This window comes from Stenella coeruleoalba (genome assembly GCF_951394435.1).
Source record: "Stenella coeruleoalba genome assembly, chromosome: 3".
NCBI classification, from domain to species: domain Eukaryota; kingdom Metazoa; phylum Chordata; class Mammalia; order Artiodactyla; family Delphinidae; genus Stenella; species Stenella coeruleoalba.
In genome coordinates this window covers 92,563,620-92,578,130 of record NC_137148.1, presented here as the reverse complement: position 1 = coordinate 92,578,130, position 14,511 = coordinate 92,563,620, and positions in this window count along the sequence as shown.

The following is a 14,511-nucleotide window of genomic DNA, read 5'->3' as shown; positions in this document are numbered from 1 at the left end:
CCAGAAATCCTAGAAGCAGAAAAAGAAAACACCCAATAACAAAGATTTTCAATATGATTTTCACTTCCAGTCAACTCTTGATCATCTCAGGATACAGAAAACAGAAATTACCTAAACGATGGGAGTTATAGGAAAAGCTTCAAATTTGCTTCACCAGTTCCTTTTCTTACTTAGTGTAAAAATGTGTTTAGGTTGCAGAGAACTAATGCCACAAAGATCTAATATTAATTATAGGGAAACAATAATCAAACAGAATTAAACTATGTGTGTTAGAAAATGACTTCAGAAATTTTTCATTTTTCCTCTTTCTCCATGTCCAAACCAGGAATCAGACATTTCCTCAAGATATAATAGCACTGACTAGTACCACATTTTCACCATTAATTTATTTCTTGATCATTTTATTGTCAAATCTACTTGCTTTAGAATATCTCTGCCACAACCTCCATTTTCCCTTTTTGGAATTTTGGGGTTTTATTTTTCTGCCTTTCCATAGAAACCTAGGCTTAATATAAAACTTAATATAAAACTCATTAACTCTCTATTGTATAAACATTGTTTCTGTAAGGTAATCTCTTAGGATCCTGGTCATTCTGAAAATTATCCTAGTCTGGGAGCAGATCTTAAACAATAAAGACTGTGTAGGTACATGGTCCCTTTTAACATCATCTCCCTTGTTTTTGGGAATAGAAACATGCTGCAGTCAAGGTCCTCCCTACTTCTCCTTGATCCACCCATAGGATTAATCCTTACTGCATCAAGTTAAAGGTTACTAGTGGGGCTCTTTTTAATCCACTAATTTACATTTTGAAATCTGCCAATTTCCCAATATCAGAGGATATAGGAGTCAGCTCTGAGCATCCTTTTTCAATCTAGTTCAAATGATGTTATATCTAGAAGATATTCCTTCATCTGCGATGTGGAATTTAGCTGTTTCCTAGTTTCCTCTATATTTGATTCTTTTTGTTCATTTTATGTTTTCAGGGAGAGGAATAAGGCAAACCTACTTTTATTTTACTATCCTTCCAGAAACTTATCTAATTTGAATATTTAAATACCTTATCAAATATTCATCAAAATATTGATTAAATAATGCATATTTAAATTGTAGAGCTATATTCTATGGAATTAAAAAAAATTCAAACATCTAAAGCCTCTTCTGATATTCATTGTTAATAGTACTTACCCAAGCTTTGTTCAAAATGTGAACCTTTGACACAGATATGAGAAATCACATCACTCACTGCCTTACTAACCACTGGTTAATAGGAGTCTTGGTCTTCTCTACATTACACTAGGACCCTATAAGAACACGGAGATAACAGGGGGGTAACTACTTAACCTGTACATACTATACATATCGACTGGCATGGTGAGTAGGTAGGTAAATTTGTTTGAACTATGAGCAGGAACCACAAATGATGGTTTGCACATGATTTAGGAAGAAATAACTTAAAGAGCAGCAGCAATACTTTTTTTTTGGTGGTACGCGGGCCTCTCACTGTTGTGGCCTCTCCCATTGCAGAGCACAGGCTCCGGATGCGCAGGCTCAGCGGCAATGGCTCATGGGCCCATCCACTCCGCGGCATGTGGGATCTTCCCGGACCGGGGCACGAACCCGTGTCCCCTGCATCGGCAGGTGGACTCTCAACCACCGCGCCACCAGGGAAGCCCAACAATACTTTTTAAGAGTATGAATTCCATGGTTAGGCACTACTTATTAACATTGCCTGGACCACAATATGAATTAGCCCCAAGACCACTTGGTCTGGGTCACCAGACTACCCCATAACTCTTGTCACAATGGACTACTCATTCCTTTATATGTTGCACAAAAGTGCCTTTCCCCACAAAAGTCTACCTGAACATTTCTGATTCTGCCTGCCAGTTTTACCCATTGCAATGTCCAATGTAAATGTTTTCTCTTCCATGAAGCCTTTATCATTGTTTTCTCCAGTCAAAATTAACCTTTCCCTACTTTGCATTTCTATTTTTCCATCTGCCCTTTGTCCTCATTCATTAATTATTATTCAGCATCTATTATATGCCAAGCACTATTCTAAGGCTTATGGATACAGTACTTTAAAGGGTACAATTATTGCTCTATTAGCTCGTATTCAAGTGGATGATACAAAGTAACAAACAAAAATAATTGAATTTCAAGTACAGTTTGGTGCTATAAAGAAAAATTAAACTAGTTAAAGAGTTAGGTGAATAGAATGACCTTATGGAAAGGGTTGGGGAAGACCCCTCTGACTAAGTGACATTTGAGCAGAGACCCACGTAGCGAGGGAGTGATCATGGTAAAATGAGGGAAGAGCCTCCCAAGCAAAGAGAACAGGTGCAAAGGCCCCACGGCAGGAATTAAATGCTTAGCATACTTAAGGAACAGCAGGAAGGCTAGCGTGGCCTAGAATGTTGGGGAGGGGGACAGTGGAAGGAGATGAAGTTTAGAAAGATAGAGGCCAGGTCAAGTACAGCCTTGTCGGCAATAATAAGTACTTTAGTAACAAGGACTGCATCTCCAACTGCACCAGACATCTCATCATCCCTTTCTTTGGTGAACTCTCACCCTCCCCCATAGGGTTCTGTTAAATCTCCATCACAACACCTTGCCAGTTCCCCTGCTGCAAAGTACATGACCCAGGTCAGGTCCAGCACTATCCCCTCCCATCCAGTCCCCAGAGAGTAGATGGTCATGTGACTCAAGCAAGGTCAAAGTTTTAACAACTGCATTGCTACCTTGTGCCAGGGGCTATCTGCATTCCATTTACCACCAGTGATGAGAGTCCTTATTGTCAACCAAATGGTGCATAATCCAGATCCAACATCTTCTGCCAGCATCTACAGTTTTGGATCACTCCTGGCACCAAATGTCACAGGTTGGACCCAACTCTGAGAAGGATTATGGCATGCAGGAGTGTTCTTGTGATAAATACCTGAAGAGGGGAAGCAAAGAAGCAGAGTTGGGCAGAGGGAGAAGATGAGCCACAATGCAATCTCAGTGGAGGTCTCAGCCCTCTCTACAGAAAGTCTTGAAGCTGGAATGACCCTTCAGAGTTCGGACAAGAGGCCTAAACATTTATACCCCAAACGTCAATCAGTCACTGGAGATGGGCCACCCTGGAAAGCAGGCGTGGCTTGGGCAAGGCAGTTCTCTTCAACTGAGGCAGTACCCACAAGGGGCTGACATCTGAGGGCTTTCTGCCAGCAGCCCAGGCAGAAAGGGGACCTGTTTCCTTCCTCAACAGGTATCTGGGTAACGTACCAGAGTGCCTACATAGAAACTATGACTAGCAGTAAATAATGGATTTTTAAGATAGTGTTTTAAAACACACATACAAATACATACACAGTAAAAAATGTCAATGTTCAACTATTATGTTAATGCCTAAAAAGTTTCAGCTATAAAGCCCTCAGTTCAACCTAGAGGGTGGTGATGAGGATAATACATAACGAGAAACTGAAGTGCCTCATTTTGTCAGGGAGGGGAAACTTTACCCTTACCCCTCTTGTTTCTTTTGGCTGGTCTAATAATTAAACTGACACAAGGCAGATTAACAGGAGGAAAAAAAAAAAACAAATTTAATTTTATATTTAGGGTGGTCCCATGGATATAGGATCCATAAAAGTGACAAAAGCAGGCAGCTTTTACACCTTTTAGACAAAGAAACAGTAAATTCGTGAAGAAATGACAAGACAAAGGGGTTTGGGCTTGGAGTAGTAAATTAGTAAAGAAGTAACAAGGTTTGTTTATACAGCCTTCTTGGCCCTGAATTCCCTGTCTCTAGTGATCAGGATGTCTCTCTCCCTCCTGGTACAGTGATGGTACCTTTCACATGGGAGATTTATTTCCTGCTTTCAGGGGGACAAATGGAAATCAAAGTGTCCTTCTTGCACCAGCTGTGTCTTAAATAACTTTAATTCAAAATGATTAATATGCCAAAGGGCATATTTTGAGGCAGCATGGCCTAAGCCTCATCAATGCCATACCTGGCACTCAGTAAATGTTTTCAAACTAAATCTAATAAAACTTGACCATTAATGCTCCAATTTGAAAATTCACATATAAATCCATCATCACAGATGTTAATAAGGAATCTCATACTACAGAAATTCAATAAAGTTTCACTGAACAGGTCAGGGTTTTGACTGAAAACAGATGGAAAGATTGAAGAGATTTTTATGAAGTGCCTATTTACAAAGGACTCAAGGTTAAGGAAAAACAACAAGGGGGAATGAAGTACCCAATGACTGGCAAGAGCAGGAGGCTACTACCACCCCTAGACCAGATGGAGCAAAGGAATGAACAAGAAGTCGCTGGAAACCAGAAAGTCCCAGCTGTAGGATAGAGCTATCTGACAGGAGCTGTGGCTTTTAGCAGATAAAGGACACAGAGAACCTGCCCAATGACCTAGCAGACGGATGTAGGGAAATAAATTCGCAGCTCTCTATCTTCTCACCTTCCCATTTCTCACTGTTGCCTTCCATTGGCCAAGCCCAACAAGAAGTCAGAGGACATAAAAGCCAGTATCCTGGGCACAAAGGAGAGTGATCTGTAGAGTCAAGGTCTAGCCATCATAGCAACCTTCACAATTGCTCACTATAATTTAAGACACAACATTGAGTTTTAGATATAGTTAGGTATGTTTATCAGTGCAAATGAAAAGAGTATTCTTTTAAAGGACACTTTATTGACTCAATATTATTAGCTTCAGTGGAAAGAGGTGTGAACAGTGAGCACTTTAGTTCCTGTCTTGGCTGGAGTGTGGCTGAGGATATTACCAAAGTCAGAAAGGACTGGAGAAAAAAGAGAACAAGGAAGTAGAGGGGAAAATAGCACATCTTTTGGAGATCTAGGCACTTCAAGAATTTGGGGGGGAAAAGGGGAATTCCCTGGCTGTCTAGTGGTTAGGACTTGGTGCTTTCACTGCCCTGAGCCCAGGTTCCATCCCTGGCCAGGGAATTATTTAGATCCTGCAAGCCACGCAGTCTTGGCAAAAAAAAGAATTTTGGGGAAAGAAATATGGAAGGGTTATACTCTAGAGAGGTGGGTCCTGAGCACACGCCACGGCTCTTCTTCATGCCTTTGTTTAGTGGTCTGTACACAAGGGATGCTGCAGAGAATCTGTATAGCCACTTTGCCCAAGTGGTCTCCCCATTTGACTTGGGTTTTGTCTCTCTTCATGTCTGAGGACTCCAAACACCAGTATTTACAATATGTTCCTTATGTGTCATCAATCCTCCGTATCCACACATTTATAGTGTTACCTTTGGCTGTGGAGAGAACATAAAGTACATAACTATAAGGTACGTGAAGGGGGTAGGGAAGGTTAGTTACAAGGAAGGCTCTGGGCAAGCTCTCTCCTTAACTAAAGCCTCTCAGCATTACTAGGACACCTTCTGCCTCAGGGGAGAAGGACCGGCTTTTGAGTCATGATTGTAACTGAAATACAGACATGTCTCAGAGCCAAAGAATCCAAGTCCACAACCAGTATCACCCTGGTCCCTCAGCAGCCAGAGGCATATCCTTAAAGTATGTTACGACTGAAGAAGAGCCCCAGTTCCAAGTGTTCCTCCCCATCAGGGCATCCTTTTGACTTTTCCAAAGTCCTGTTTTCCGTCAAAGCTCTCCCTTAACCTTTGGGCATTAGGTTCTTCATCTGTTAAAAAAAAAAATCATGCACTTTGTGATTTCTTAAGTTCCTTCCAACCCTAAAATGTTCTTGAGAACGTGCCATTTAAATCACTGCACTTTTTCATTCACGTCTATAAAGCTTACGATTGAAGTATGAAAGCACCATGCAATACCACCATCTAGTGGAAAAAAGAAAATAATACTAGGGATAATTAATACAAACAAAATGAAATTTCACAAGGAGAAAGTAATCATGTAGAACATTCCAGGCAGTTTTTTTTTTTTAATTATTTATTTGTTTTTGGTTGAATTGGGTCTTCGTTGCTGTGCACGGGCTTTAGTTGCAGAGAGCGGGGGCTACTCTTCAATGCAGTTGGGCGGGCTTCTCATTGCCGTGGCTTCTCTTGTTGCGGAGCACAGGCTCTAGAGCGCAGGCTCAGTAGTTGTGGCACACGGGCTTAGTTGCTCTGCGGCATGTGGGATCTTCCTGGACCAAGGGCTCTAACCCGTGTCCCCTGCATGGGTAGATGGATTCTTAACCACTGTGCTACCAGGGAAGCGCCTGTATTTCTTAACTTTTTATACATTGTGGGCCTCTTGGAGATTCCCCCAAAAATGATAAAGTCATATATACCTAAATTCTGCATACAATTTCAGGGAACATATGGCCCTGTCGAGGCCTCTCCAATCATGCATGGGCCACAGGTTAAGAACCTCCACTGTTTACATTATTTCAACCATTGGGAAAATTAAAAATGATACTATAATCATCAGGAATCAGTAGATGCTATAACAGATCTATGTCTCCCTTAAAAAAGAAAATCTAATCATAATTCAAACCTCCTTGTTCTTGGGAGGGATACTTCATTGTATTTGGGTGGTTGGGAGGCAGGGTCCCACTGTCCATGGCAGAAGAGGCCGGATGCTTCTGCTTCCTACTCTTTGACAGGAAGGTTACCCACTTGGCCAGTCATTTGCTCCCACCAATTTTGATTCTTGAGAGGGTGGGGAAAAGATACAGGGGAGACTGGGAAATTCATTGAAGAAAGAAGTGGGAATCTAGCATTGTCAGTGTCCAGTGGCAGCAAAGCCAGTGGTAAGATCCTGGACTGACTTTTCCTTGGCTCTAACTCCATCTACACACTCCCCTGCCCATTTCCATAAATTTAATCCTATCAGTTCTCTAAACTGTTTTGACATCCTTCAAATAAATTCCTTTACGGCTTAAGTCAGAATGTGTTGCTTACAATTAAGTTACACCAAACGTTTTGATTGATACACACACCAAATTCTTAGGGGTGACCCAAAAGTTAACTTTCATTCAATACAACATATTTTATCATATACTTACCAGCACTTCTACTTAAAACAAAAGACTGAAAACTAAAATTTCCAGAAGTCACATCTCTAAAGATGATCAAGTATTGACAGTGCATTACAGCAGTATAAGTCAGTCTTATATGCACACTTCTCTTAACTGATGACCCTAGGTTTTGCTGTTTATACAATAAGTCGTTTCTTATTTTGTTATTTTCCCCTATGTTTCACACCAGAATTTGTTTAGTACAATCTCAAATACACTTTGGAACAAGATAAAGGATTCTATATATTTACATACTCACATAACTGTTTCTGATGGTTAACTAGGATGAATTAAGGGTAGATGAAACATGTTCTGAGAAAAATTAATTGTAACTATAGAATCATTTTTTAAGAAACTGCCACACGAAAGGGAAAGAACCACCAACAGGTTTGTGTGTGTTTTTCAAACCCAAACAGAATAGGCCTAATTTTTAAAAAGATTATTTCCCTGATTTAAAAATAAAATTTTTTGTTCACTAAACTTATTGTGATAATCACTTCAAGATGTATGTAAGTCAAATCATTATGCTGTACGCCTTAAACTTATACAGTGCTATATGTCGATTACATCTCAATAAAACTAGAACAAAAAATAAAGAAATTTTAAAAAAATTATCCAGGTATAGCTAAGACCATTTCCATACCCAAATCATTCTGTTTAAGGAACTATATCCTCCACTTGTAGCTAAGTATACCTTGAAATACATAGTAGAATTGTTCATACCCTCTCATCTAGTAATACTACTCCTGGGTATCTGTCCTAATGAAATTATTTAAAATAAGAAAATATTTGCAATAATACTATTCATAATAGGGAAAAATAAATGAAATAATTTTATTCTAAAAAAATGAAATGTATTCAATATTATATAGCCATTACTATGAATGAATCAGAAGTCTGCAATACCATGGCGGAACATCATCATATAATTTTAAGTGAAAATAAATAAAATATTATACTGTACTATAAAAATGACTAGGTAAAATTCATATTCAATAATGACTTTTTCTCATTGCTATTTTCATTATTGCTCTTAGTAATTTCTTAGCAAATATTTATTAAATGCTTACTAAACACTGGGCAAGAAACTCAGCATATAAAATTGAAAGATTCCTCACCTCCAAGGAATGTCTGTGGACAGAGAAGAAGGCAGACATGAAAACAGTGAATCATAAAGCAATTAAAGTATCTGATAATAACTATAATTAAAATATGCAAAACAGTGAGGAAAAATTATGTCAATACCTAGGACTGGAATGTGGTAAGTGTATGTTTAAATTTTTAAGAAAATGCCAAACTATTTTCTAAAATGGTTGTATCATTTTACATTGGACTGAGAAATCCAATTTCTCCCTGTCCTTGCCAACATTTGCATGGCCAGTCTTTATCATTTTAGCTATTCTACTAGATACATAATCGTATCTCATTGCAGCTTTAACTTCCTAATGACTAATGGTATTGTGCATCTTTTTCATGTGCTTATTTGTCTTCTCTGTATCTTCTTTGGTGAACTACCTGTTGAAATGGCCCAATTTTTAAATTGGGTTGTTTTTCCTATTATAGATTTTGGAGAATTTAAGTGTTCTGGATACCAGTCCTTTATTAAATGTATGTCTTCCAAATGTTTTCTCACAGTCTACAGCTTGTGTTTTCATTCTCTTAATAGTGTCTTTTAAAGAAGAGAAGTTTTAAATTTTGATGAAGCCAAATTTATCCTTTTGTTCTTTTAGAGATAGTGGATCTAAAAATTCTGGAAAACGAAGGAAGATTTTCTCCTGTTTTCTTCTACAAGTTCTACAGTTTTAGCTCTTATATTTTAATCTTATGTTCCATTAGGAGTTAATTTTTATATATTATGTGAAGTATGGATCTAAGCTCATTATTTTGTATATGGATACCCAATTGTTCCATCACATTTATTGAAAGGGGTACACTTTCTCCACAATATTGCCTTTGTGCCCTTGATTTTATTTATTTATTTTAACATCTTTATTGGAGTATAATTGCTTCACAATGGTGTGTTAATTTCTGCTTTATTACAAAGTGATTCAACTATACATATACATACATCTCCATATCTCTTCCATCTTGCGCCCTATCCCATCTCTCTAGGTGGTCACAAAGCACTGAGCTGATCTCCCTGTGCTATGAAGCTGCTTCCCACTACCTCTCTATTTTACATTTGGTAGTATATATAAGTCCATGCCACTCTCTCACTTCGTCCCAGCTTACCTTTCCCCCTCCTGGCATCCTCAAGTCCATTCTCTACATCTGTGTATTTATTCCTGTCCTGCCCCTAGGTTCTTCAGAAACTTATTATTTTTTTGTTTTACATTCCATATATATGTGTCAGCATACAGTATTTGTTTCTCTCTTTCTGACTCACTTCACTCTGTATGACGGACTCTAGGTCCATCCACCTCATTACAAATAACTCAATTTCGTTTCTTTTTATGGCTCAGTAATATTCCATGGTGTATATGTGCCACATCTTCTTTATTCATTCATCTGTCGATGGACACTTAGGTTGCTTCCATGTCCTGGCTATTGTAAATAGAGCTGCAATGAACATTGTGGTACATGACTCTTTCTGAATTATGGTTTTTTCAGGGTATATGCCCAGTAGTGGGATTGCTGGGTTGTATGGTAGTTCTATTTTTAGTTTTTAAGGAACCTCCATTCTGTTCTCCATAGTGGTTGTATCAATTTACATTCCCACCAACAGTGCAAGAGAGTCCCCTTTTCTCCACACCCTCTCCAGCATTTATTGTTTGTAGATTTTTTGATGATGGCTATTCTGACTGGTGTGAGGTGGTATCTCATTGTAGTATGGATTTGCATTTCTCTAATGATTAGTGATGTTGAGCATCTTTCATCTGTTTGTGGGCAATCTGTATATCTTCTTTGGAGAAATGTCTGTTTAGATCATCTGCCCATTTTTGGATTGGGTTGTTTGGTTTTTCGATATTGAGCTGCCTGTAAATTCTGGAGATTAATCCTTTGTCAGTTGCTTCATTTGCAAATATTTTCTCCCATTCTGAGGGTTGTCTTTTTGTCTTGTTTATGGTTTCCTTTGCTGTGCAAAAGCTCTTAACTTTCATTAGGTCCCATTTGTTTATTTTTTTAATTTCCATTTCTCTGGGAGGTGGGTCAGAAAGGATCTTGCTGTGATTTATGTCAGAGAATGTTCTGCCTATGTTTTCCTCTAAGACTTTTATAGTGTCTGGCCTTACGTTTAGGCCTTTAATCCATTTTGAGTTTATTTTTCTGTATGGTGTTAGGGAATGTTCTAAGTTCATTCTTGACATGCAGCTGTCCAGTTTTCCCAGCACCACTTATTGAAGAGGCTGTCTTTTCTCCATTGTATAATCTTGCCTCCTTTATCAAAAATAAGGTGACCATATGTGCCTGGGTTTAATTCTGGGCTTTGTATCCTGTTCCATTGATCTATATTTCTGTTTTTGTGCCAGTACCATACTGTCTTCATTACTGTAGCTTTGTAGTATAGTCTGAAATCAGGGAGCCTGATTCCTCCAGCTCTGTTTTTCTTTCTCAAGACTGCTTTGGCTATTCAGGGTCTTTTGTGTTTCCATACAAATTGTGAAATTTTTTGTTCTCGTTCTTTGAAAAATGCCATTGGTAGTTTGATAGGGATTGCATTGAATTTGTAGATTGCTTTGTGTAGTATAGTCATTTTCACAATGTTGATTCCTCCAGTCCAAGGACATGGTATATTGTCATCTGTTTGTATCATCTTTAATTTCTTTCATCAGTGTGTTATAGTTTTCTGCATACAGGTATTTTGTCTCCTTAGGTAGGTTTATTCCTAGGTATTTTATTCTTTTTGTTGCAATGGTAGATCAGAGTGTTTCCTTAATTTATGTTTCAGATTTTTCATCATTAGTGTATAGAAATACAACAGATTTCTGTGCATTAATTTTGTATCTTGCTACTATACCAAATTCATTGATTAGTTCTAGTAATTTTCTGGTAGAGTCTTTAGGATTCTCTATGTATAGTATCATGTCATCTGCAAACAGTGACAGCTTTACTTCTTCTTTTCTGATTTGGATTCCTTTTATTTCTTTTTCTTTTCTGATTGATGTGGCTAAAACTTCCAAAATTATGTTGAATAATAGTGGTAAGAGTGGACAACCTTGTTTTGTTCCTGATCTTAGAGGAAATGGTTTCAGTTTTTCACCCTTGAGAACGAGGTTAGTTGTAGGTTTGTCATATATGGCCTTTATTATATTGATGTAAGTTTCCTGTATGCCTACTTTCTGGATGGTTTTTATCATAAACAGGTGTTGAATTTTGTCGAAAGCTTTTCCTGCATCTATTGAGATGATCATATGGTTTTTCTCCTTTAATTTGTTAATATGGTGTATCACATTGATTGATTTGCATATATTGAGAAATCCTTCCATTCCTGGGATAAACCCCACTTGATCATGGCATGTGATCCTTTTAATGTGCTGTTGGATTCTGTTTGCTAGTATTTTGTTGAGGATTTTGCATCTATGTTCATCAGTGATATCGGACTGTAGTTTTCTTTCTTTGTGACATCTTTGTCTGGTTTTGGTATCAGGGTGATGGTGGTCTCATAGAAGGAGTTTGGGAGTGTTCCTCCCTCTGCTATATTTTGGAAGAGTTTGAGAAGTATAGGTGTTAGCCCTTCTCTAATTGTTTGATAGAATTCACCTGTGATACCACCTGGTCCTGGGCTTTTGTTTTTGGGAAGATTTTAAATCACAGTCTCAATTTCAGTGCTTGTGATTGGTGTGTTTATATTTTCTATTTCTTCCTGGTTCAGCCTCAGAAGGTTGTGCTTTTCTAAGAATTTGTCTATTTCTTCCAAGTTGTCCATTTTTGGCATAGAGTTGCTTGTAGTAATCTCTCCTGATCCTTTGTATTTCTGCAGTGTCCATTGTTACTTCTTTTTCATTTCTAATTCTATTGATTTGTCTTCTCCCTTTTATTCTTGATTAGTCTGGCTAATGGTTTATCAATTTTGTTTATCTTCTCAAAGAACCATCTTTTAGTTTTACTGATCTTTGCGATTGTTTCCTTCATTTCTTCTTCATTTATTTCTGATCTGATCTTTATGGTTTCTTCTGCTAACTTTGGGGATTTTTGTTCATCTTTCTCTAATTGCTTTAGGTGTAGGCTTAGGTTGTTTATTTGAGATGTTTCTTGTTTCCTGAGGTAGGATTGTATTGCTATAAACTTCCCTCTTAGAACTGCATTTGCTACATCCATAGGTTTTCGGGCGTCATATTTTTATTGTCATTTGTTTCTAGGTATTTTTTGATTTCCTCTTCGACATCTTCAGTGATCTCTTGGTTATTAAGTAGTGTATTGTTTAGCCTCCATGTGTTTGTATTTTTTCACAGATTTTTTCCTGTAATTGATATCTAGTCTCATAGCATTATGGTCAGAAAATATACTTGATATGATTTCAATTTTCTTAAATTTACCAGGCTTGATTTGTGACCCAAGATATGATCTATCCTGCAGAATGTTCCATGAGCACTTGAGAAGAAACTGTATTCTGTTGTTTTTGGATGGAATGTCCTGTAAATATCAATTAAGTCCATCTTGCTTAATGTATCATTTAAAGCTTGTGTTTCCTTATTTTCATTTTGGATGATCTGTCCATTGGTGAAAGTGGGGTGTTAAAGTCCCCTACTATGATGGTGTTACTGTTGATTTCCCCTTTTATGGCTGTTAGCATTTGCCTTATGTATTGAGGTGCTCCTACGCTGGGTGCATAAATATTTACAATTGTTATATCTTCTTAGATTGACCCCTTGATCATTATGTAGTGTCCTTTCTTGTCTCTTGTGATAGTCTTTATTTTAAAGTCTATTTTGTTTGATATGAGAATTACTACTCCAGCTTTCTTTTGATTTCCATTTGCATGGAATATCTTTTTCCACCCCCTCACTTTCAGTCTGTATGTGTTCCTAGGTCTGAAGTGGGTCTCTTGTAGACAGCAAATATATCTCTTGTTTTTGTATCCATTCAGCCAGTCTGTGTCTTTTGGTTGGAGCATTTAATCCATTCACTTTTAAGATAATTATCGATATGTATGTTCCTATTACCATTTTCTTAATTGTTTTCAGTTTGTTATTGTAGATCTTTTCCTTCTCTTGTGTTTCCCGCCTAGAGAAGTTCCTTTAGCATTTGTTGTAAAGCTGGTTTGGGGCTGATGAATTCTCTTAGGTTTTGCTTGTCTGTAAAGGTTTTAATTTCTCTGTCAAATCTGAATGATATCCTTGCTGGGTAGAGTAATCTTGGTTATAGGTTTTTCCCTTTCATCACTTTAAATATGTCTTGCCACTCTCTTCTGGCTTCCAGAGTTTCTGCTGAAAGATCAGCTGTTAACCTTATGGGGTTCCCTTGTATGTTATTTGGGTTTTTTCCCTTGCTGCTTTTAATATTTTTTGTGTTTAATTTTTGATAGTTTGATTAATATGTGTCTTGGCGTGTTTCTCCTTGGATTTATCCTGTATGGGACTCTCTGTGCTTCCTGGACTTGATTGATCATTTCCTTTCCCATATTAGGGAAGTTTCCAACTATAATCTCATCAAATATTTTCTCAGTCCCTTTCTTTTTCTCTTCTTTTCTGGGACCCCTATAATTCGAATGTTGGTGCCTTTAATGTTGTCCCAGAAGCCTCTGAGACTGTCCTCAGTTCCTTTCATTCTTTTTTCTTTATTCTGCCCTGCAGTAGTTATTTCCACTATTTTATCTTCTAGGTCACTTATCTGTTCTTCTGCCTCAGTTATTCTGCTATTGATTCCTTCTAGAGAATTTTTAATTTCATTTATTGTGTTGTTCATCACTGTTTGTTTGTTCTGTAGTTCTTCTAGGTCCTTGTTAAATGTTTCTTGTATTTTCTTCATTCTATTTCCAAGATTTTGGATCTTCTTTATTATCATTACTCTGAATTGTTTTTCAGGTAGACTGCATATTTCCTCTTCATTTCTTTGGTCTGGTGAGTTTTTGCCTTGCTCCTTCATCTGCTGTGTGTTTCTCTGTCTTGTCATTTTACCTAACTTACTGTATTTGGGGTCTCCTTTTCACAGGCTGCACATTCGTAGTTACTGTTGTTTTTGGTGTCTGCCCCAGTGGCTTAGGTTGATTCAGTGGGTTGCATAGGCTTCCTGGTGGAGGGGACTCTTGACTGTGTTCTGGTGGATGAAGCTGGATCTTGTCTTTCTGGTGGGCAGGACTGTGTCCAATGGTGTGTTTTGGGGTGTCTGTGACCTTATGATTTTAGGCAGCCTCTCTGTTAATGGGTGGGGCTGTGGTCTCATCTTGTTAGTTGTTTGGCATAGGGTGTCCAGCACTGTAGCTTGCTGGTCATTGATTGGAGCTGGGTCTTAGCATTGAGGTGGAGATCTCTGGGAGAGCTTTTGCCATTTGGTATTACGTGGCACCAGAAGGTCTTTGGTTGACCAATGTCCTGAACTCAGCTCTCCGACCTCAGTGGCACAGGCCTGA